Source organism: Stegodyphus dumicola, chromosome 1 (genome assembly GCF_044657685.1).
Source record: "Stegodyphus dumicola isolate Sdum_Otavi_A_Nest chromosome 1, ASM4465768v1".
NCBI lineage: Eukaryota > Metazoa > Arthropoda > Arachnida > Araneae > Eresidae > Stegodyphus > Stegodyphus dumicola.
In genome coordinates this window covers 44932294-44959362 of record NC_140768.1, presented here as the reverse complement: position 1 = coordinate 44959362, position 27069 = coordinate 44932294, and the positions used below count along the sequence as shown (strand labels likewise).

The window sequence follows — 27069 nt, the reverse complement described above, 5'->3', positions numbered from 1 at the left end:
ACCATTTTATTTGACTCAAATAACAGCTAACAGATGGCACCACCTGTGCTTACAAAAGCCAACAATTATGGCTCAAATCAAAGATAATGAATTAACTAAACGTTAGTTAGCCTAACGCCTGCACAATCAGAGTAAGGCGCAAGTTGGCTCTGATCTAAGGTCGGCGTAACAAGCCTAATAGCGAGAACGCCGCAGAATACTACTAACAACAGAATCAGTTCAGCAAAGTGGTCTTCAGCAGGCAGAACACGCTCTGATTCTACCCTCTAAAACATTTCTTTCTACTTCATTTGAATACCCCGCGAGCAAGAAATTTGCGTTTTGGCAGGAAAATGGACACACAAAATACCTGGTAAAGTACTATAATGATACCTTTCAATGTTTGCAGACTTAAAGGATTTTCCAAATAATTATAAATAAAAGATATACAGCAAATATCCTTTCTTTTCAAAATATCTTGGTAAGTAAAAGGCGTCTAATTATGATACTTTTGATATCAGAGATTTCGATTACTTTTAAAATCGATGACAAATATGTAGCTTTGTGTTTCTCCTTAATAATAAAAGCAGTCGGTGTGATATTTAATCTCGCTTAAACGTATAACTAAAAGAAACGCAATATGAAAAACTTTTAATATTGTACTAAAATAGCGAAATTCGACCAACAGGTAATAAAATGTCACTGATAATATTATAAAAATGCTCAAAGACACAAAAGAGCGGCGATATAAAAGCTCGAGTTTCAAACCACATGTAAAAGAAAAGCTTTTTCGAAGTTCTCGTCTATTGAAAAGTAAAGGAATTTTTCAGCGGAAAATTCGCTCTTCAGGAAAACACAAAAATGTGTCTCTGAAGACGGTAAGTCTTTTTTAACACTAGCAGATGCATAGTCCGGCAAAATTAATATCGAAGACGTGATAGGCTGTGGATATATTGCTGACAGACATGCATTCACCACTGGGTTTCCATTCTGATTTTATTCAATTGCATTTGATTGGAAATAGAGGATTTGAAATTGCATTTGAGAGCGGCATTTCCGCCTATACTTGAAGGTAATTCTCTTCTTTTCGCATTACGCGTGAGGAATTTCTAAACCGATTTCTATAACGGATTGTCAAATAGTAAATTGGATTTCTGCAGTGGGAGTAAATGCATTTCCTTCAAGGATGATGGAACTTTGAATAACTCTACGGATAAGATGGTTTAATGCACGTAATTAAAAAATTCGGAGAATTTGATTTGAAATGATCCATATATTGCGATGAAGGAGCAAAAGTGAAGAGGTATTTGGTGATGATCGGTATTATATTAAGCAAACGTTTCCACTTCAGAACTACTAAGCATGTTCGCACACTTTTTAGACGAATTTCTTTGTATTTACAGAAATATTTTACATAAAATTTTTGTGCTTTAAATCAAGAACGCAAAGACTGTGTTTTCTGTCGTGCATCTTTTAACTCAATATGAACTGACGCATAGTTAATGAACACACTATGATCTAATAAATTTATATTTTGGCAATAAACTCGCCCAGTTTTGAGTCAAAAGTCCAAATTTACTTTTTTTTTGAAGGACTAACAATCGATAGCATGCTAATCATCACTCCACCCCCATTATCACACAATATCGGCACGACAAACTTAGTGGTTTCGGTTAATAACGGTGTTCCATAATTCTGAATATCTTAATGTGCAATATCATGACGCTCCTTTTTTACCTTGATAATGTAATTCACGGTAAAGGTAACATACAGGTATCCAATAATCTAAGCATTAAACAGCTCTTGTAACAAAACTCGCATTAGCCTCAGAGACCACAATGTCTTTTATATCTTGTATTCACTTGTATTAAACTGTTTCTGTCTCACCACGCCGTTTGATTTATGAATGTTGTCAGGAACTTCAGTCAACATTTTGACTAAATAGCCATTTGAATGAATTAGTTACGGATTATTTCCAGCCCGAACAATATCTACACGTATCTAGTATCAAAACAAGATCAAATCATAGCGGAAGAGGCTTTGCGTGACTGCCAGGATATAGGGGTGCAGCGCGATACGCAAGGTCAGTTCCGCCATTTCTGAAAACCGGAGCACTCAGTCCATGCTGTTCTCCACAGCAATAGCTTTAAAAACTTCCGATCCAGATTACATCATCAATTAAGGGTCAGCAGATGGATCGGATATGCAAGATTCCAACCTTTCCCTTCCACCCTCTCCGGAAAACGAGTTTGGACACGCCAATTTGGGATTAGCAAATAAAAGGAGAATGGAACTGGCCACCATGAGATCACACGATAACTTTAAGGACGTTAATGGCGACTTGGTTCTCAGTGAAGGTAAGCAATAAAAGATTCATTTTGATTTGGAAATCTAATCAGTATCGTGCTTGCTGGAGAAAAGAAATGACGTAATTCCTGTGTTTATCGGGTATTTAGTAGATAATATAGTGAAAGTTTATGATTGCTAGCTGGTATAAACTGATAATTAGAAAACAGTATTTCGCTGACTTAAGTGCCATGTGCTCTTAAAAGCATTAAATTACCTTTACGAATTAAATTAGAACTGAACTAAGACTAACTTAACTACGAAATGTTAATAAATTACATAAATGCTAATGTGATTGATTTATTTACTGTTAAATCAGCTAAACCAGATATGTCAAAATCGTTGCGTGCGGGCTACATGTGGCCCTTGCTTCATTTTTCTGCCGCTTCATCCCGAGATGAAATATAGTTGTAAATATTAAGAAAAACGTGTATTATCTGTATGTATGTGTATATTATTAGCAAAATACTAATAAAAATGTGTGTATCAGCTAAACTCCAAATCAGGTGTGCCAAAATAGTTACATGAGGGTTGCATGTGGCCCTTTTTCTGCGGTCTTTTTTCTTTCATCCCGAGTTGTAATACAGTTGTAAAATACTAATAAAAATGTGTAATAAAACTAATAAAAATTGTAATTTCGCCAACTATCAAGTTATATAGACAATCTTAGCGGTTAAAAAGGGTTCGAAAAACAAAAAAACGTTTTCTCAACTGACGCTAAGAGAATGTCAGCCCATTCGCAAACAGAATTAACAGAAATTCATTTTAATTCAATTCTGGAAGAAAAATTCAGTAAAGTAGATATCCTCGAGTTTTACAAATATTTCGCTGCCCGGGTTTCATGGAAATACAAATTTGCATCATACGTGATTTCTATGCTGGGTGCTACGTATCAGGGTAAACTACTATCCTCAGAGTAAGCTACTAATACTAGCTAATATAGAAAAAATATTATCTCCAAGCGAGATCTAAGTTAACAAATATTCATCAAACCTTTGTTCAGAAAACCGTTTGTCTCCAGACATCCAAAAGCTGTTTATAGGAAAAACATGCCAGATGTCGGGAAAGAAACAACATCTACTACCACGATTTCCTTATGTTCCATTTATTTTTTAAAGAACCACAGTATTAGGTAAGATTTTATATGTTTACTCTCTTTTCAAATATGCCAGCAAGCATGAAAATGGTTTCACAGCCCACACTACTGTTTACTGATGACAGTTTGGCCCACTTCACGTACTCATTCGTTATACGTTCTGTAAACCTTAATGGTTTTAAACATGCCACCATTGAAATCTATTTTTTGACAAGAAGTATCGTGATTATATCCTTGAAATTAAATGAATAAAAGTTTTAACTGCTGACACGATTCCTTTTCCATAATACTTTTCCAAAAAAGCAACATTTCTAATATACCGGGTATCCATAACATTTTGTAGTGTGAAGGACTCATAGGAACCTAATACACATTTCAGTTTATACGTTTATTCCGATCACAGCAAGATCATCAATTACAAGTATAGTCTTTCTCCTCAATTTATTTAAATAATATATAATAAATACCTAATGAAAGTAATTCAGACGCCTGTTAGTTTAACAAAAGTATTCTTAGGATTCCATTTCTCATTAAGAATCTGGGGGTTATACAAATAATTTCTTAACCTTCTTGATGCTTATAAGTTTATTTTCAACCAATGAGATACATTAGAATTCTAGTTATTCACACGACTTTCACATCTTATTTCGAAGTCATTTAATAGTTGTCTAATTCTTTTCTAGAAGACTTATCATAATTCAGAAAATTTCTTTCATTTCCCAAAATTTATTTATACTAATTCCTATAATCTAACCCATTACCAGAACTCATACGAAGTTCTTTAATGTACCTAAACTTATCAATAGTATTACGTTTAGCTCTCTGCTAGTTTTTGAAGTTCTAAGATTTACCAATATTTTTATGATTCTGTAAAGTTCACACAATTATCTTCTGTAATGCACACGATTCAAGAATCTTAGCCATTTCCATGCCTGAAATGCCATTCATATGAGATTCAGTTACAGTTGCTGAATTCATTCTCATTAAAAATGTTTATGAAAATTCAAGAAATCTTCGCTCCCTTAAACTCATCTTTTTCATTTTCTTAATGCTAAAATTTGAGTTCCATTTCACCCGAAGTGGAAATATTAACGCCTCGTCTAACGAGAGAAATAGAACTTAAAACTAGATTAGACTTGTTTAGAGTTGGAACCATTTCAAGAAGTCTTGGTCACGAAATTTGGAAACTCTGTCCTTTGCTAAATATGCCCAGTTATTCCTTTTGAAAGCATCTTTTAAAGAATAAAAGCCATTTTCACAAACCAGCAGCTCTATTTACAATTCAGAACGTTGCCAATTTCTCAGAATAAAAGTGACAAAAACAATCATGAATTGATAAAACCTCGCTTAGCTTTCATAGAAAAGACACTATGTAAATGCATTTTTATCTCCAGACCATTACATATTATTTTGATACCTCAAAGCTGATAATATATTCTCCTTTATCCTATGATATAAATAGAGATGCAAATGCATTGGTCGTTAGATGTCAAAAAATCGATGCTACTGTGAGAATAAACCATGTATCAAAATAGGTAGAGCGGTTACGGTTGGTGGTATAACTCACAACAAGAATAATAAGCAAATTAATTTTCATCGAACGTTTATCGGAACATGTCTACTCTTGTTAGACCACTTGCTATCCTAAGTTCAACCACTTAAAAAATGTTAAAGAAAAAATGGAAAAAGGGGGGAAATGAATGTGACAACGTGAAGGGACTATAAATATGTCGCAGCATCGTATAACGAGGAGAAAATGCAGCTCATTTGGACCGCAGCAAAATGAAATATGACAGTGAATTTCAAGCTCTATCTCTATTTAGTTTGACGTACAAACTAGTTTGGGCACGCAGGAAAAAGTCCAGCGTGAAAAAATATTACCTCAACGTTTGGTGCAGAACTGAAAATAATTAATATGATCAACGACATTTAGTTATTTTCAATTTGTGATGTTATATGGTAAGTTTAAAACCTTTACATTTCGCCTCTACATAACGTGCCCCATGCATATTTCAACAGATGCTTGGTGAATGTCATTAAGATATAATTAATGTTTGAATTTATGAATTTTTATTAGTTTAGGATTGTTATAGCACATATATTACAAGAATTATTTGCTATGGCGATTTACATTCGTAGATGACTTCTCAAGCAAAAATGGTTTGTATATATCGTTCTTCAATAAAAACATCCACGCATACTACTCTGCCAAGACTTGAATCTCGTAACTTTCAGCGGGTTCAGTGGTTTCAAACGTTTGGCCATTGGTTAAACCTTTCCCCGCCATTTTTTCCCTTTTCCAAATAGAGGTTTGATGTTGTGGTTTTAGTAGATGTTGAAACCAACTCACACTTTAGTCATGGCCAAGAAGACTTCACTGTTGTTTAGAAGGTGCGAAATTCACAACTGCCTTTTATGATTAAATCATCTATTTTATTTTGCAGGGGAAGAGTTAGTCAGAAATATATTTTTGCTTAAAACTGGTACAAAACTAGGGCTGCTCAACGCGTCCCCATAATTTGTATATACGAAGTTTACATGTTAAACAATAGAGAAGACTAAGCGAGAGACATTTAAGCAGCATCAGGCAAGAAAAACGTAATGCGCACTCACTTCGGTCGTATTTATAGCCTGAAGGTCTTTGTGCTAATTCTGAGCAGCGACTGGGCAAACGTAAGAGTGACATAACATACTACAGTGATGAAAATGGTGCAAAGAGTATCTCTAAAATTATGGGAGCATATGTTTAATTAAAATTTATGAATTTAAAGGTCTATTGCCATATGGTTCCAATTAAATTTAGTAATTTTGTTTTATATTTTACGCTCATTACTATATATATATGTGATGTATCAGCTTTTGTCCAGAATAAATAGATCGTTGAAGAAATATAGATGTAGTCGTAGCTTAAATAATCAGACGATAAGTTTAAAAAACAAAGGATCCATTTATTATTATTCAGTAGAAATAGCAGTTACAAAAATCAGATATCCGGAGTAAATAAAAAGAATTACTAATAACTTTTTGTATGAAGTTTACTGCATCGTGACATTTAAGAAAAAGTCCCGATATTCCTTTTGCGAGTCTTTTTATAGCCTCTGGAAAGGCGGAGCTTCCAAGAAATGGCGTCAGCCTCGTCAGCCAATCCAGTTCGCCTAAAATATCTCGAGAACATTCTATAACTGTACGTGTAGAAAAGGCGGGAAAAACAACTTGACTACAGGGCTGTGGATTTAATTCCACGTACTTTCAAATAAGAGAACATCGCCATTAAAAATGAAAAGAACATACAGTTAGAATTTTAAGTGTATTCTTGATTATGGAATTTTATTATTACATATATATATATATGAGCTTAGTTTTCTGTAACTTATATGGAACAATTTAACTATGAAAAACTTTTCCACCGTACATTTTTGTTATTTATATTTCATAATATATAAATATAAACTATAAAACAAAACTTTTTAAACTATGAAACATACCCTGTCTTTCTTCTTATAATTATCTAACATTCTTATTATTCCTTATAATTAAAATCGTGGATTTTTTTCAGCTTTTATGATAAAAAGGTACATTTAAAAATTTTAAGACAATTTTATAACTAAAAATTTAAGATATTTCTATGATTAAAATGTAAGATATTTTTTTATGATCATAAAAATTGTATAACACTATTTGAATGGTTTTTGCATCCTCTTAAAGTTTTAAGACAGCAAGGTCTATTTTTAAGCTACATTTAGATATTTCTATGCTTGCAAAACGTTTTACGACAATAAAAAGGTCATTAATTTAAATTACATACTGAAATGTTTTGAAAACGTATGTAGGAAGGTATGTAAGATACAAACAGCAGTCTGAGCTTAAGTCGCATAAAATTGACGCATTACATAAATTTAATGGCAGTGCACTAGAATATGAAATGTAATGCCCCATTTTTAAGAACTGATGTGCATGGAATCTGAAGGAATTTCCGCTGTTTAAGAAATGAACATCAGTATGTAAAGATGTCATCAATATTGCACTATGTGTCATTAATTATTTTAGCTAATGTTTGATGCCGAAATCTTAAAAATAGCCCTACAGAACGATATTTTGTTATCTTTGCTATATTCCTAACCATTTGCAAAGTAATGCATGGAATATAGCTTTTGCACTTAAGAGTATTCTTAAATATTATTAAAATCTTAAAAATAATTAAAGGATGTTAAAATATGAATATAAAATTGCAAATGAGCAATCATGCTTTTTTAAATATTTGTCATGTAACTTAAAAGAATATTATCATTGCTAATTAAAACATAAAATGCATCTAGTTTCAAAAAATTTCGAATCATATTACTTTATTAAAAATTAACCACATAAAATATGCTAAGGGTATTAAGAATTAATTTACTTTACAGGAATAAATCAGTTGCAAGAATATAAGGACAAGCTATACAAATGAAAAACAAAAACTGTTCTGCTTATTTTTTAACTAACAGGAACTCCAGAACAATAAAAGGATTTTCGTAGACAATAATATAAAGCCATTATTATCTATAAAACCAGCAATACCGCTTTTTCCACTTCCAACATTAATTACATTCTCTAAAATTTCTCAGGTATTTTGAAAGAGTTTCAATTAAGTAAAGTATTGAATGTAGAGAAAAATTTAATTCTTCATAAGACTTCGAAACGAGAAAATTCAGAGAATTAAGCACTTCGACCGATGTGGAAGAGGGGGGGGGAGCTCTTATTAAAGAAGACGCCGAAAGATTATTGAAAGAATATTTGAAAAAAGCATTACTTGATAATTCACTCAAATATTCTTACGAAGTATAACTACTATTTTCAAGTTTTCATTATATTTTTATTTACTAGCATAATAAAAATTATACATTATATAGCTAATCTTTAAGGTTTGACAAGCTATATACTTACCAAGAAAATTAAGCAATTGTTTTATGAAATATCCAATCTTGAAAAATAAAAGGCTAGTAGAAGTTCCTTTTGCCATTTTTGTTTCTACGAAAAGTCAACAACCTCTACAAAGACCAATTTTCATGTACAATTTCATATGAGTTAAAACCACAGCTGCTAGTTTAAAGGTACAAAAAACGTAATATGATTCGATAAGGAGTTTCTGTATTCTGATCGCAAAAAGAACAAAGAAATAAGGTCTGTATTTCAAAAACATATAATTCTCTTTCAGATGCATTATTCATACAATATGTCAGCTCTGAAAATTAGAAAGCAATCCGTGGAAATCTTATTCTTTATAGAAATGATATGATTTTAAAAAATACGTCAAGAATCATTTTCGTCCACTCAAAGAGCGTAAGTCTGCATTGTAATGATAGTGATGTAAAATGAAAAACAATCAATCAAAAGATATAATTAAAATTTTAAAAATTAATAATTATCACACTGTTTTTCAGTCAGCACTGTATTCTTATAACATATGTATTACGAGTATTTTTTTTTTCAGATTAAAATCGTGAAGTACATTCAGCTTGCTCATTACTTTGAATTCTGCAAATATTTTAATACATGATACTTGTTTAACTTCACCTGTAATTAATCTTAAAGAAGGGCTTAAATTTATTCCAAACATTAATTATGCATCATACAGTAATTCTTATATTATGTGTAATATATATTAAGTAGCTATTTATTACATTGTTACAAAATGCCCAGCTGCGGTAAGATAGCTTACCCGCAAAGCGAGTTTAGGGTTGCCAGAAAATGGGAGGAGAACGCAGGATTGCCAGATTTGGCACGAAATCGTCCTTTGACGACAAAATTAGCGATACGCCGTAGACGGAGCTAGAACATTCGAGAACGAATTCTTACCGGTTTTTCTCGAGAGTGTTCTCGAAGGCAGGTCAAAAGCTATATATACTCTGCCTGCACGCAGAGTATCGGGAGTACCTAGTAACATGTTGAATTCAGAGATTAGCTCGAGAGCGATCGACCGAGTCGGGAGCTGTACTTTAATACTTTGCCGTTAAGCTGTCTTTACCATTACAGCCTGAAGGCTGTGTTGCTGATTGTTTCAGCGTGTTTGTCGTAGTTTTTCGAGGGCTGTAAACGTGCCTTTGGAACTGTGTCGTGTAATACTGACGAGTAAACTGTGTTTTGATTCTTCATCAAATGTTGTCATCAATCACTCCAAATCCACGAAACCGTAGAATGCTGTAATATTTACTACGTACTGTACTGTTTATATTATGAAATTAAATTATCCTTTTATAAATGTTTCAAGATTCATTCGAAACATTTCAGTGTTATAAATCTTTCTCTCTTTTTCTGAGCTGATAACATAATAAGCTATTTATAGCTAAAAATTCCATAAAAAATAAAATACTTTTATAAGCATTTAATCTGAATGGCATTAGTGGATGTATTGAACGTTCGAATATCTAACGAAATACTTAATTAGATTATTAGTAACTAGTTGGAAACATTTTAGAACTCTTGAACAAAATATTTCAGTCTCTCGATCTAATATTTTCCTTAATAGCCCAGTAAAGCTACCTGCTACTGCTATGATTGCAACAGATGATATAATCATTTTGAATTTCTTCATCATCATATAAATGCGATTTAATAGCTCTTAATAGAAGAATAATAGAAAACTTTCATCCATTAGTGCTCTATTTTAATTACAACTTCCACAGAACTAAGTGGAATTTATAAATTAATTCGAATGAAAACATTATAAGCTAACAAGAACGTTTGCTTATTCAATATAATGGCAGTCAGTCTCGATGCATTGCTTCAGAAGATGGATCCATTGCTCATAACACTTGGGATCAACACTATTCTGGGCATTTAATCCAGGTGAATCAATGCACTTCCAGCTCCACCCAGTTCAGCAGGCTGGCAATAGATGTGCCCGAAAATCAAAACTTTCCTTCGTGGAGCAGTTAGGGATCCAGTTGACATCATCAAGATAATCAGTGTAGTTTAAGAATAGATAACAAACTAAAGACAATAATTTTTCGAGAGTATTTTTTATCAATGAATTCGTTTTCTGAAGGAAGTAGACATTAGATTGATTAGGCTGAAAAGCTTTGAATATGCAAGCTATGAAATGTAAAGGGAAAATTGTTAATTAATTCATTTGATATATAAATAATTTTAAGCAACTGAAAAGACCTCTTTTCGTAGTTCCTTGCTGGTTATAATAGACATTTTATGACCTGAGTACGATCCTAAGTTCAGATCATTAAGAATATTGAGAGAATAACATTAGAAGCTGTACTTTGTGTACGATATTAAAAGACAGTTGAAACACAGCGCTTAAGGTAATTATTACTTATGACAAAATTTATAAGCGATAATTTCAAAGAAACGACATTATTTCCATTTCTTATCAAAAATGAAAGAAGAATTTATATTCCCTGAAATAAACTTTTAGGTATGTGGAGACATCATCATTACACAGGAAACCAAATGCTTGGCATAGCATTTCCAATTGCAGTCTGTTATATTTTCCAAAAAAGACGACGAACTCCATGCAAACGTTGTATAACAAGAATAAGATTATAGCTTTTTACAGTAGACACATAAAGTTTAGAAGCAAATAAAACATTTCGTAAACAGATTGACGGTGCGAACCAGATTCATTAACTTTCATTCAGAGATGAGAGGTGCTCGCTATCGGATCGCAACGCCCTCGAGGTATGGAGATAAGACTATGAAGACTCCACCCTCCGTTAACTACTCTTTGAATAAGCAAACGATGGGTGAAACCTTCAAACAGCAAAGGAGGCTTTCGACAGCTCGTTCGGATCACTCATTTCCGATAAGCAAATTTTATAGCTTGCCTTTGGAGGCTAAAACTTTGACATGATAGTAGCTAAGCATTAAAAAAAAGTTTTCAGTTAATAGGTTTTCTGTCACAAAATTCTATAGAAGTAGCAGGCCAACCAATTAAGATCTATGTTTATTTCTAAATACTTTCTGAACATCAGGTATGCGTAATTTTCATAAAAATTTCAGTTCCAAACACAAAATATTCCTTTGTTAATTTTCTCATATGGAATCAAACCTACAGGGAGTTTATCTGATCTCAAGCAATGCATAGTATTTCTTAAATCATTTGAAAATTTCTTAAATCATTTGAAAATTTGTATATTTTTATCAGAAACCACTCTGCCACCACTGCTTATGAATTCAGTGCAGTTAAATTGTGGCCTATCAAAGCAGAAATTTAGAGTTAAGCGTCCTTTACATTGACTTCAATCGTATGCCACATATTTTTGGAGACATCAATAAAAAAATATCATTATTGACATTTTCATTTGGATATAATTAAGCAATTTGTTTTTAAATTGCTGTAAAACACTTTTAATGCAGAAAATTTCATAAACGTGTAATCAAACAGAAATTAAGTATTCTTACAGTTTTAAATATATCAATTTAAAATTTTTCATATACGAATAGTTACATTTAATCATTCACTTTCCAGGGTAAAAATCACTTGATTTTGGTATAAGACATCGCATAAGAGGTTAATTTGCCGCTTTTGATTAATTATCTTTTTGGTGCTTTTTTAATATGCAGTTAATATAAAAAATTGGGTTTTTTAGACTTGCTTCAAGCTTTTAATTTTTCCCTTAGAATTTCTAACAAATTAGAAACAACATTGCCTGGATATTTAATATTTAGTCTATACTTTAAACATACAGGCTAAATATATAATCAACATCAAAATTCATACTCGTCAAAATCTTAAACTAGTCTTATATATTATGAATTATTTTATAAAACAAGCAGATTATTGCTCAAGGCATTTTTATCATAGCTAACTATTTGACAGATTCTAAATTAGGCGTATATTATTATGCTCGATGCGATGGCTACAATTAGAGTTGTGTCAAAAACGCATCACAAAATAAATGTGCACATATTTATCTTGTAAACTCATTTTCATCTTTAATGTACACCTTGACCTAGAGTACCATTAATAACACTAACTTAAGATCTTCATTAATAAGATATTTTTATGCCTTGCGGTCTGATAGAGGAGTCGCTATCAGGTCATTAATAAGTTTTTGTAAAAGACATCTGACACATTTATTTACCACATTAACACAGTTTTAATAGCAAACGTGCAAAGAAACTTTCGCTGCATTATTCGCATTTCAGAAATAATTGCAAGCATTTTTCATTTCTTTGCTGAACTGAAGTTTTCCGATATTTTACATTGCTTTGGTACAGAAGTGCTTTGTGGATCACATTTGTACATGGCGCACGCACGTTTTTCGTAGCTGATAAATGACATTTCCGTTTCATTATAAACTAGTTTTTAAGGTATAGGAAGGTCAATCTGCACTTTTAAATAATTCGAAATATGACATAATTTTGCTCTAAAGTGTAAATTATTTTGAAATATGGAATTATTTTTCCCTGATGTGTAAATCATTTTTGAAAGGTAACTATTGATGGCACAATGGCTAAAGTAATAGAATATTGGTAATATTTGCTTTCAAGTGAGACTTTACCCCCAATGGCGGCCAAACATCATCATAGATGTTGGCCATTACTAAGGCCAGAAGCGGTGGTCACTTAATTATGGAGAGACCCAAAAGGTGGGCCATCTTTGCCTCCTATGAAGGGACAGATTGCAACAACCATTTTAAATGCTTGTACATGAAAGAAAAGAAATCTAGGTTTTGTTTCTCTACATTAAATGTACAAAGGTTGCAGGATGGACGTGACGCTGTGCCAATTAACCAGTATGGTAGAGGGATAGAGCCCACGTCCTCCGTCACTCACTCACTCACTCACTCAGCAAGTCCTTTCTTTATGCATCAGACAGACCTAAGATATCCCCAGAATTTTTAAATATAATTAAGTTATTCATGACCGCACCCCCCAAATTAAGCAGAATATTTCAAAAAAATCTTTTATAGATTCATAGCGCATTAGTTGTTCGTTAGTCTCATCCTAATGGTTCTGAGCTTCTGATGCCTGATCGAAATGTTTGATTCTATTTTTAGCAGAATACTGCTGTGTTGTCATTAGTTTTGTTTCACAACAAGGAAAAAAGGAAAATGAGTAACACCCGAAATTCAAACATTGGGTCACACTGGAACGCTAGTCGGAAGTGCTAACACGAGAAAGGCTCGTAACGAGGAAGGAGAAAATTTCTGACATTATTTCCAAATTAAAGGGGATAAGGAAGGAGGGAACACAGTCGCCAGATCTAAGTGGTGAGCAACTATCATTCACTATCGCCAACTAATTAGACCTTTCAGTTCGGGCCTCTCTTGTAAAGCGGATTAAGATTTTCGAATTATGAAACGAGAAGAATTAAGGTTGCCCTTCCCGCGATTCGAACTTCGTACCTCTCGATCCTATTTAGACGTACATCCAATTGCACCACAAAGGTATGCGTGAAGAAAGAAGAAAATTACTTACAATGTCTTCCTTAAAACGCTATAATTCTTATTATCAGAAGATTCTAGATTTGACGACAGAGAACACTTTATACCTATTAATAAAATTTAACACGAAAACCACATTTTTTTGCGAAACACTGCATTGCACTTAATTCAGTTTGGAAAAACTTTTCTTGTCAACGATTAGACAGCAAAGCTTCCGTACTGTTCCCGATTTATAACAAAATGAATAGGAATTCTATACAGAAAATGACAACAGGTAAGATTTATACCCAAAACCTTGGATACGATGATTCGTGGGAAAAATGCAATAAAACAACCATCATATTTTCTTCCCGCAACAGACAAGGATATGAAGGAAAACACATTATTCGCTCTTGCATCTCGTGGATACTGTCACATTGCAAGTGTTTACGATGAACCATGTGCCTAGTAACGAAAGGATGCGGCAATGTGGATTGCATCGCATCCTTTTCCTCTCCCAAACTTCTCCTAGGGATGGATGGAGTCCCGTCACTGCTCCCGATCTTCCATCATTATTCATCCTTTCCCAGATGAAAGCCACGATAATGGCCAGACTATCGCCAGAAGAAAAGAAAAGATCTCGGGAAACTTTTTTTTATTTGCGCTTTGTGTTCTTCTTTCAGCCTATTCGACTTCGTCTCAGTTGAAAAGCTTCAGATCTTTAATACATCATCGAGTCGAGATCATGTCCATGCGTTTTGCGACTATGAAATCAAATCAAGAGATCATTCCATTACCAACAGTCGTTCGTAGTGAATCATTATACTGACATATTTTGCTTTCCCTCACTATATTTTGTAAGCCAGAAATAAATACAGTTAACTGAATAGTCTAATTTAAAATATATGCACTTTACAAAGTTGAACCGAATATCAATTCCTAGCCCACTTTGGCAGTTATTGGGATTTGGTCAATTGTCAAAGTGGTTAGATTAAATATGATTTAAATGTTATTTCGTCAGCAGATGACAATTGTATATTATCCTAATTAATATTTTATGTGCATAATTAGTATTTATTAGTATTTATGTATGCGGGGAGGAAAAAAAAGAAGAATAGAATTCCGTACAAGTAATTTAAATAATCAATAAAACTTTTAATTTTGAAAGATTTCAACATTTGCTCAACAGTTTTTGATAAATTCGCTAAGTATAACTTCTACGTTTGAATTTTTTCTAAAGATCAATTCATTTATTCGCAATCAGTATGATCCCATTCAGAGTCCAAAGATTCAATCAATTTAGCTCAAGCCTCGTCCCCTTCTTCTGATCCAAAACAACTGATTTCTGACTTTTCCCATGAAAATACAACTCCTAATGCGTCAAAAAAGCTACGCCATCATAAGTTCAAAAGTAACTATGTAAATAACTGTAGGTAAAACGGTATTTGCGAAAAATGGATCTGAAGAGATCATTGGCGATAGCCACCTGTCAAAAGGTTTTCAGATGAAAGTAATTTATCTACATATTTACATTACATATCATTAAACACATTTTAGGGCGTCTTCAAGCGTATTAAGAAACTTTGATTTCTGAATGTGTATTTCTTTTAGTGTATACACTATCTACTAATAAGTATTTGTACACCTATGATAGAAAAGGAAAACAAAATTTATTCAATAGTCTGTAGAGCTTCCACGAGCGGCAATTACAGACTCAACCCTCGACGGCATGCTTTCTACAAGTCCTTGTATGGCGGCTATTGAAATTTTCTTCCACTCGACTTGGAGAAGACATGTCAGGTCCTTCTTCCTTATTGGATGGCTGTTGCCTCTCTTAATTCGGCGATCCAACTCGTCCTAGATGTTCCCGATAGCGTTCAGATCTGGGTTTTGGGCAGGTCGCTCCATTCGGTTAATCCCATTGTCATCATACCAATCTATGGTGAACCTCGCAAAATAACAGCTGGCGATCTCGTCTTGAAAGTAACATGGGTCCATCCTGTAAACCTGCCACAAAGCTGTAAGATACTGCCATCCAAAATAGTCCAGTAGGCGTCGGTGTTCAGTTTACCATGAATTTGGACCAAGGGTTCAGTTCATACCAAGCGAAATAACCCCAGCTCATAATTCCATCTCCGTCGAGCTTTACTGTGGGCACAATGCATTTTGACAGAAGGCGTTCTCCAGGCAACGCCAGATCCAGACCCTGCCATCCGTACGGTAGAGAATAAATCTTGATTCTTTGCTCAAGTTTGCGAAGTTCTCTGATAATTCGTCCTCTCATTATACAAAGAGTAGCAGTTTAATATAGAAATATGCAATTTTGTTAAATATACTTACATATTAAACCATATTATCCAATGACATTCCTTTCTAAATTCAATAGGTTCATTACTTTTATTTTTATTTTTATCAATTTATTTAATTATTATGAATTTGTTTAATTATTATTTATTTATTTTCTTCTTTTTTTTTACATATAAAGAAGCACAATTACGTCTATTAGAGTAGAAAGTGTTATTTCACAAAAGTCATCTAATACTGATGTGTTATGACGCTAAAAAGACTGGCAAAGGCTAAAAATAGAACCTACCACATCTCTAATTCATTGTATACAAGAGATATTCTTGAATTATTTTACAGCACATTATGGATTGCCAGCATGTATTTAAAATAAGGGTACTTTTAAATTTTTCAAGCTTAAGATTCACTTGAAAATGATTACATTTTGATTACTAAAAAATGAGAAAGACAAATTTTTATTCTCCTATGAATAAGTGTGAATCAAATGAGTTCACGCAGTGACGCAAGCTAATAGATTAATCATTCGATGTCTTGGATTTTAATTGTATAACATAGTTTCCATAACATTTGATATGCCTCTTTTCGCAAAGAACAGAGCCGACCAGTGGCCGAGAGGTAAAGTCGCTGAACATTGGTACTTCCGTCCGAGGTTCGAATCGCGCGAATGGGCTGGCTTCACGAACATTTTCACGGTTTTTCCCATGTGTAACGTGTATACGAGCTAGTTTCTTTTAGAAAGTTCTCCACAAAGGCATCCCTCCCTTTAGGTAGCTAGACCTCGAGTGCGTTGCCATAAAATCAAATAAACCAAACCACATAAAATGAATCATTCGTTACTGTTTCAAATATACCTTAATTTGGATACATCGTAAAAACACAAATATCCTAAATGCAGAAACATGATTCTTGCATTTCATACATTCGTTTTGTTACTTGCATCAAGATAAAAATGACGCCAAGTCTGCACATTTTCTATCCATTATCAAAATATTTGGACATAGTCACACGACCAAAGCAAGTAAAAAAAAATGATAAAAAGCTGTTAAGGAAAAGAACCACAAACACATACACAACAAATAGACGCCTTTATGACAGGTCCTCTTTTACGCTACAGAATCTCAGCTTTATCCCAAAATTTCCGTGAATGACTGTTGTAATAACTGAAGAATTCCATAATAAGTGTCAACCATCAACGAGTCGATGGTGACCCATTGTTGGTCAGTGAGGGCTTAAAACGCTACTGATAGAAACGATTTTTTTTCCTCCAACTCAGCATGCATTTTATATGAATTGCGTGCCCACCCTGACGAAGTGAGATGAATTCTGAATCATGGGGATGTCACGAGCTGATGGATGGAGTTTTATTTCCAAGACCCGTGGAAGACCTCGATCAGAGGCGTCGCAAGGAATTGCACACTCCGCCCCCGTCTTTGAGGTCAAGATCCTGTTTTTCTGAGTCATTTGATGTTTTATATACGTTTCTTTCCTTCTTTTATTAACAATACACTAGTTAACGCCCAATTTTAGAACTGAAATTCAATACATTGTCAAGCCTCGCATCATGCACTTTATTTTATGTAGAAGGTTTTTGTTAATATTTAAGGAAAAGAGATATACATCTTCATTATAAGCGGGAATGTAGCATCTATGTTCACAAACGAACAGAAAAAAAATGAATTTTTGAAGTTTTTTAGGTTCGGCTTCGTAGACTTCATCAGTTATCCCTTTTTCTGTATTAGTATTAATTTCGCAGAACTCACAACTTTGAATGTTTCTTAAGCACTATAAAAACCCATGTTTTTACTAGACGACGACTCAGGCGAAGCACCTGATGAATTATGAAATCAAAGGAAGCTAATTTTGAACATTTAATTTGTGAATAATTTTATTTTCCCAGCAAGTTATGATTTTAGCGTTAGGCTGGCGAATAGGACTTATTAGTTCTACTAGTTGACTTTCATCCATTTCTTTTGAATTCGAAAATTCCGCTTATCTCAGGTTATGATTAGGAGGAAATTCGACATGTGTTAGCTTACTCTAAATTTTGTAACATGAGTGTCCTACAAACGATATATCACAATATAGAGTTTACACTCAATACTTTCAGCTTTCGAAGAAAAGAATATAACTTTAGATATATCAAGTCAATGAATTATCAGTTTCTTGTTCGGTATGGTGTAGCAAACGACAAAGCACACGATAGCTATTTTCCTAAGGAAAAAGGGGTACTCTCGTGAAGGACATTCAAGGGGAAACTGGCTCGTGTACACGTTACGCACGGGTAAAATCCCGAAAACGACTTGCAACCAGTCCTTTTGCAGGGATTCAAACTCGGAACGGAACCTCCAGTATTCTGCGACTTTACCGCTCAGCCGGGGGTCGGCCCTTAGTTGTTCGGACTTAATCACTTTAAAATACATAATTTTTTCTTAATTCGAGTCATGTTCCAAGACAAGTGGAATAGAAATATTTGGATAAAGAGCATATTGTGACAATTCATAGCCACAAACTTCAATTTAAAATGTTATTCTTCACTGAATTGAAGACGCGCCAGAGAACATATCTTTCGGTAAATATTGTAATAGAACAAATGGGTTGGAGATCAATTACGTGATTCAATTTTATGAACAAGGCTTTTACAATAAATTTAAAATACTTTAATGTATAATAAAAATTAATATAGCGAAGGTTAAAATATTTATGAAATTTTTGCATAATTTGGGCCTATTATTTGCAATAAATTTTCACATGAAACTTAGAAGTAAAGTCGAAGTAAAATTTTTAAGACGTAAAGAACTAAAAAAAGAAAGTGAAATTTTTAAAGGAGCATAATATACTTGCAGGTGTTAGCCATAAAATGAATGCCCATCTGGTGATTCACTGAGGCATTTAACAGTTTTTTTATAATTAACTTTAAAGATTCATTTAGTGGCCCAAGGGTACATAAGTTGCTTTTATATTATGGAACACAATTACAGCAATATGTTACTGCCATTATCACCTTCTTGAACTAAATTCAGTACATCTACTTGGGTTTCACAAAAGTAGTTACATGTCCATTATAAATTATTGTTATAGATTCTATGCTTAAAAACATTCAAATATTATGTAAATTTAAATAAATTTAATAATTGATAATACTTCTGTAGAAAGCATGAGAAATAAAATGTTCATTTTCCATCTCAAGAAATTACTCGAATAATCTTAATAAAAAGAACGAAGCTTACTGTGAAGTGCAAAATAAATGCAATATAAATGGCTAAGTTTAAAAGGAAGAGACATATTTTAAAGATGCAGTTGCGATTATCTTGGAAACTGAAAATAACTGAACGCTGCTAGCTCATCGAATTTAAGCCTATTTGCAATTCTTTACTCAGGCAAAGCCGTCAGGATGAGAATTTATCTCAGCAGCGTAGCGTCCAACATAATCTGTCGCCTAGTTTGAAATATATTGGTTTTTACCAACTCGACGTTGTTTGAAAATCCCACGGTGATATGTTTGAAGAATGTGAGTGATTACCAAACACAAGAGGGGAGACTTAAGCCACACAAAGAGTGATGTATCATTCCATGAAACGAAAACGTATCTGCCTCGATTTCTCGATAACGAATTTGCATATTGTGATTAATCCGCCAGCGGCACGCTACCATCTACCATCCTGGCCTGGGCACGAATGGTTTTTGGAAAAATTCCTCCCGACGTAGATGCACATCAAAGATATGAAGATAAATTCCTATCCGGCGTTGTGGAAAACAAAAGCCACCCATCGCCAAGATAGCGGGTTATTTGGTCGGATGGGCGGAAAATATGATTTAGTACAAAGTGGACAGAACTATCATTATGTATTGATTACTCCTAATAGTATTATGTGCTGGAAACAAAAGATCGTGAGCTACAATTGCTGTCTATTTATCTGGAATGGATATCGGTGACCCTTCCCACATATTGCCCCCCTTCTAAAGCCATATTTGTAGACAGCTTTAATCTGCTTAACGGTTGCAGCGCTTGCTTAGGATGTTGTCAATGGTGATCTTCGGATTACTTTTAATACTTACACTTTTTTTAATATTTCTGATTACCCTTAAAGAAGTAACTGAAAAAAAGAACATATGAAATAGTGTTACAAGCCACAAATAGTGTTACTAGTGCAGTTACAAGGCACAAAATTTATCAGAATTGCAAAGATTATTTCGTCTTTTCAGGTACTGCATGAAACGTTGATTAAGGAGAGATTATGGAGTGGTTAATAGACATTCCTTTATTATTTACTATTCTGATTACAAATAAATTTTTTAAATAATTTTTAAAGGAAAGCCCAGGGAATTTTAGAAGGTAACACCTAAATTGACAATACTCTTGAGGTAGTACTGAGAAAACACTCAAACTGTACCGAAATGTTGTTGTAAGTGATTGCTTTTACAGTGAATTTTGTTGTAAGTGATTGCTTTTATAGTAATTTCTTGTTGTAAGTGATTGCTATTACAGTGATTTGTTGTTGTAAGTGATTGCTTTTATAGTAATTTCTTGTTGTAAATGATTGCTATTACAGTAATTTTTTGTTGTAAGTGATTGCTTTTACAGTAATTTGTTGTAGATGATTGCTATTACAGTGATTTTTTGTTCTAAGTGATTGCTTTTACAGTGATTTCAAATATATCCTAAAAAGAGAATTGGTGCAAACTTAGCTCATGAAACAGGACATATTTTAAAATATTTACGTTTATTTCGCATAAGAAGCAACTACGAGACATTTATGTCTGCAGAGTGTTAGTCATCTGAGCACAGACGATCAAAAGTTGCACAAATGATATCTCTGTTTTAATTTCTTCTTCCTTGTTGTCATAATGCGGATATCTTAAATCTTGACCAGCCAATTCAGTTATTGCTTATCGAGATCACAATATACACAGTTATGTGAAAAAAAAGGAGGAAAGGAAGATACCCATAAAACTCGTATAATAAATAAGTAATGAACTAAAAAACAATTAAATACAAGTATATAAGAAGAAATTAATTCTTAATTATAGATGATTATATACACAATTCTATAATAAGGAAAACAGTATTTCAAATCATTTTGCTACGCATCAAACACTGTTTCGAAATCCACTAACAGAAAGTTTTGGAAAACCAATTATTTCTCAGCCTTCTTCATTTGCTACCTGTTGAATATAATATTTATGCTATATTTGGTTTGACAGAGTAAATTCCCATTTAGGAGTTGATAAGCAATAATATTACAGGAACAAGCGAGAACAATGGAGGTGCGTTTACATTAAAGAAAGTAGTTTGAAAATTTATATTTTTATTTGTAGTGTCACTAGGATATTTTTTTATGCTGGAGACGTGAAAAATGAACAATGGCCTCGCCGGGACTCGAACCTGGACCTTTCAAATACGCGCCGAGTGTGTTACCGTTACACCACGTAGGCATGCAGAAAAGAGGGAGAAAATGTACTGGTCATGTATGTATGTACTGGCCATGTACTTATGTACTGGCCATTTTAAAGGGCGACTGGGTATTAGAGGACCTAGTTGCCAAATCCTAGTGGTGAAGAATTATCATCCACCACCTTTATTTCGGGCGCCACAGTACTGTCATATAAAATCTTATGAATGTTATGTTATTTTGTGAAGCAGGAGACATGAAAAGTGGACAATGCCCTCGCTGGAACTCGAACCTGGACCTTTCGAATACGCATCGAGTATGCTACCGTTACACTACGAAGGTATGCAGAAAGGAGGGAGAAATTACCTTATAACATTTCAAATTAAATTGAAGGAGTGTAATATGTAAGATTTCTCACCAAAGTAGCATTAGTCAATACCAGCTTCATAAACAGACAATTCAAACAGAAAATTCAAAAGTATTTAATTAACTGTTTTTGCAAAGTCAGATAAATTTATGTCTAATCTGAAAAAAATATGTCGGGAATATTTGAAAAAAACTTTGAAATTACAAAAGACATTACACTTCTAAGTTTATATATTCTATATAACAAGGAAGTAAAAAAGTAGAAAAATAAATATAAAAATATAATCACTTAAACCTCATTTCATTTCTCTTTGAGCTCTAATTAATACTGATGTTAAATAAATTGTTCAAGTTCAGTATCTTTTACACCGCCCTTTTGATGCCATGTATGCTGTTTTTCAAATTAGTTTTAAATATTGAAACCTTAATTATAGACGAAAAGTAAAGTGAAAAAAATAGTCTAAAAGCTTTCAGATTTTATAATTACGCCAAAAGGGGAGGTTTTTTTTTTTACGTTTCGTATGTTACTTTCTTTATTAAATATCATGTTCTTCCCACTTAAACTATAATTCAATATCACAAAATATTTAAAGAAGAGCATCTGTAGAATTTCCCCTACACAGTCTCATGTCCTGAAGATAATATTTTTTTCCGTACAGTGTTGCCATTGCTTGATTTGAAATCGTTGATTTTGTTAATCAAAAATTTTTTTAAGTTTTACAAAATATGAAATTAATAAAAGTTCCAAATTCCATATGTGGAGTTCCAGAAGCCCATATTCGAGTGCAAGACTATGTTATTCAAAGTTTGATGCCTCTAGATACCGTTGTTTTTTCATATTGGGAGAAACATACATACATCCATACACAGTCTTCATTATTTTATTTCCTTAAATATAATGCAGGGTTCTAATATTGGATGGCAACAATCTGAAACGTGAAACGCCGTTTTATATTGGACGACACAAAATGCCGAAACTAAATTAATAGCCCTTCTGGGCAAATTGCCCCTTTGGGCTAATAAGTGGCATTATAATACAAAGAATATCCACAGAATATATGTATGTGTAGACTTATACGTTCATATTATTGCAAGAGTGCGTAAAATATCAGTACCGAAATCAACTTCCATTCGATGAAATAAGAAAACTAACCAATCCTTTATTCTTACAGAATTTTGTATCATCGCTTGTAATTTAATAATAATTCAATACACTCTAGTGGTAGAATAAAATTTTATTTTAAAAAAGAAAAGAAAGCTGAGTGATTTTCAGTCAATTCTGAAATTGGTCCACCATTCCTAGAAACACTAGTTAAGAATTCAAAGCATGCTTCTTAAATTTCGAGTAAAATAATAATGCAAGCCAGACCAACCGGCTGCTTCTAGTTTTATGCGCAAGCAAAAATCCCCCCCCCCCAAAGAAAAAATCCACGTACAAATCTTTTAGCACGAGATCTCGTACGACGTTTTCTGGTAATACCACAAATAATAAAAGCAGAAAAAGCAAAAGAAAATACATTAAAAAGCAAAGCTGCCTAGAAGAAGAAATAAATATATATATATGGAAAAAAAGTACTAGGAAGGGCCTACGTGCCTATTGTGAAACGACACTTTAACGTCCAATTGCTATTCTGGTCATCTGGTCATCTTGACGATTTCGGGAGGATGAGGAAAAGACGAATTTTTTATTGTAGAAAGTGCACACACAGACACAATTGAAATATCGTGAAGAAAACGAGGAAAGGGCAAAAGTAGGAATTTCTGTGTGGAATGTCAAAAAACTAGTAACAACTCGTCTTTGCTCTGCTTATCGATTTTCTTCGGGTTGAATCGTCATCGATGTTTTGAGACAGGAAGCGGAATTACCCGAACGAATGGATATTGTTTGGTAGAATCGATTGAATCAAGGAAATAGGTATATCGTTTTCTTCGCTAAGCGAAACTGAGCACAAGAAATGAGCGAAATTGGTAAAGGGTGAGGGGTACAATGGGGAAGCTATAGCTTTACGAGACGTATAAAAATGTAGTTGTTGTTTTTAAAAGTTTCGGATCTCTTCGTAGTACCTGTTTTGTTTTTGTGGTTATCGGATAAAACGGAGACGTTTTTCTACATTCTCTTTATTGAACTCCCTTTAGTCTTTCCCTGTTCCACTGTTTTATTTTCCTTAAAAGGTACAAAAAGCGCTTCAGATATTGTTGTTCGTAGGTTATTTGGCTAGATTTTGAGGCATATATACCTCAAGTTACAGCATCCAAATAGATTGTCGAGATCCGTTGGGTTTTATAGAAACGAAGACTAAGAAAAACTTCAGAAATTATACAAGTATAATGCAAATATTTAAACCAAATATACATATAAGCTGTCAGATTCAATTATACCTGCTACAATAAGAGTAGTGAAGAGTCATGTAATAAATATTATTATTAGATAAAAATTATTATTATTTTTCACATTACACGAAAATCAAAACCATCTAAATATTTATAAATATATAATTTCCTAATATAAGTGAATTTCCAGAGTGAATGTGTAGATCATGAGTATGAAAACGGAATAATTAGCCGTTTTTTTAGTTTCACTTGTGTTGCGTTGTGTTGTGACTTATTTCACTTGTTTGACAACAATTTCAAAACAAGCCCACGAAATTCATCAATTCTTGGCAAGAAGTTAAGGATTATGTCTGCCGTTAGAAAGAGCCTTGAGCATAATACAGGTTGACAGTACATCTTTGCTCAATTCCGCCTCCAATGTCCGGTCTCCCACCCTCTTCCCCTACCAACCTCTCGAGGGGAGTTTCGGCTCGCCGTATAATAAGAGTGCCCCCATGCCGCACGGACAGTATACTTTTACAAACATCCTTGCTTTTCTGGGATTCGAACCCGGGCCTTTCGGTACCGCAGTACGCTTCCCTACCTATTACACCATCTGGACGTCACTTAACATACACAGAACAAAATAAAATGCAAGCCAAGGTAGAAAGAATAATTTTTGAGTCGCTAGTAAATAGAAATTAATTTTGAGCAAAATTAAATTAAAAAAAAATTGTAGAAATTTTCTGGAAATATTAGCAAAGTTGAATTTTATACAAAACTCGCTACGAAATCCATTTGCAGATTCTAATACAAATTTAGATGGCTTCAAATTGTCCACGCAAATAATACATAATCACATACTTATGTTGATACACTTTGACAGATGCAGAGCTAGATACATAAATACAAAAATGAGGCGTACACACAGAGAGTTGATTTGTTTAATTGATCAATGCAAAGCATTGCAGGGATATATCACATTGTTAAGAAGGCGGGAAGCATGAAATGGAAATCGGTATATGAGCATATTACAGATGGATAAAGCTATAGAACTTCGATACAGACAGCACACAACACTGAATGAATACCAGTATTTAGAGTATTAGAGGACGGCCGCTCGTGGGCCTGCTTAACCTAGAGAGAAAAAAACAGTCACAAACAAATTAGTAACGGAAACACTCTACATTTCCTTATAGGATTGAACTTTTACTATTTTCTTCTTTCAGTATTTTTGAATTGATGGAATCGGATAGGTTTAGGGAGAGATTAGAGTTCTTTTGTTAGCTTATAAAACATCTTCCTTGTTCTTAATGAGAAACAATAAGTACGGGCTTATAATAGATTGAATGCACAAGTCCGACAATAGGTCAATAAACATTTATTTTTCTCAAAAGAAATATCTCGGACGTCTGTAATTTTACACAGAAATATTCGCACAAGTGCTCACAGTATCATACAGTATAACCTATAGTTACACTTCAAACTACTAAGAAGATTAAACACAATACAATCCTAACCGCATCTAAAGAGAAAGCTAACTCAGATTTATCTCTTCACGCAGAACTACAACTCGCAACAACAATATCTAAGCAACTGGAAGCAAATGCTCTCTCTTCGGCCTTAAATAGTTTTCAACTGGAGATATTTCTAGTACTTTCTGCTTCTCGAAATTACTGGAAAGCAATACGAGAGTGGAGTTACGGTTACACCTAACTTAATAGTCAATTACATTTATTCAGTTACAGTACTTATTACGGCGATACAGAAACCGGACCCAAATGTCGCCAAATTTGGCGACTTTTGGCGATTTCCCGCCAAATTACAGAGATACCCATTTACTCGATGTTAAATGCACTTGCCTCTGTATTTTTACTTTTCCGGCACAGCTTTCTCTTAAAATTTGTCTAGCGCTGCATTACACAGTAAAATACAAATATTTTACGTATAATTCTACTTAAATTGCCTATATAAGTACAAAATTCGTAACATTATGAATTTTTCAGTGTTGAATTAACGTAAAACATTATAGCAGTACTTTGGAAAATGCATGATTTTAAGGCATAACCGTTGCCCCTTGTTCACTCAATTACGTGGAAAAATGATAACAATCAAATGTGTCTAACACTGCATAAAGCAACAAAACATTGTTTTCTCAGCCACATATCTCCGCAGTTCGTTTGGAAAACAAACATTTAGCTAAAAGGAAGAGAAAGTGAAACATCAAAACGGCAAAACTTAATGACAGAAAAAAAAAAAAAAATTCCCATTTACGGTATGATAAAAAAGCAACACTGCATACCAAAAATAATATAGCGCATGAGGGAGCAAGCGAAAGAAATATGTTTACGAAAAGATTGCATTTTAACGAGCTTTCCAAATAAGAATAATCACACGTGCTCGCATACAAAAAAGCGAATCTCCAAATAGCTTCGCGTGTTAATAACTCACAAAGAAATACACTCAGGCTTCTTTTCTTAAAGCAATAAAGTTTATCACGAATGAAACGCCTTGCCTCTGCTGCCCCGAAGCAAAATCTCAACATGTTTTTTAAGGATCGTTCTCCTTGACGACACCTTCAAAAAGCTTATAAAAAGAAAAAGGTCCTCCATAGTAATGAAGCCGAAAGTTATTGTTCGAAAGGCATACAATTTGTGCAACTCTAAAAATACGAGACGCTATTGCAATGGGATAGGGCAGCGTGCACGGACATGTCTGTTCACAGTGAACAATAAAGGCTGGCTTTATTCCTAAACGGGAAACAATCTCAGGGTTTATTTGCAAGCTACCATTCTGGAATAAGTTGCGTCTGTTGTGAAAGATAAGGAATCGTACATATATGGGAGGGAAAAATAAAGAAAAAGTTTTTATAGATAACGGTTTTAAAAAGGCGTGCGCTCATGCTAGTTCGAGAATGCCA

At 33.6% G+C, this 27069-nt stretch overlaps 1 protein-coding gene and 1 long non-coding RNA gene across 4 annotated transcripts in view; one reads left to right on the top strand and one right to left on the bottom strand.

The window, feature by feature from the left end:
- The window catches only part of LOC146999071 (uncharacterized), a 501133-nt gene that overhangs the window by 66271 nt on the left and 407793 nt on the right, over positions 1 to 27069 (top strand). The window contains exon 1 of one of the 2 annotated variants that reach the window (XR_015040467.1): positions 2100 to 2336. The exons of the other annotated variant lie outside the window; for it this stretch is intronic. This is a non-coding gene — a long non-coding RNA (uncharacterized LOC146999071). Of the gene's footprint in view, positions 1 to 2099; positions 2337 to 27069 lie in introns of those variants that run through there. 2 annotated transcript variants of the gene reach the window in all.
- Positions 1 to 27069, bottom strand: part of LOC118188260 (irregular chiasm C-roughest protein-like) — an 824083-nt gene that overhangs the window by 640897 nt on the left and 156117 nt on the right. The window lies entirely within an intron of this gene.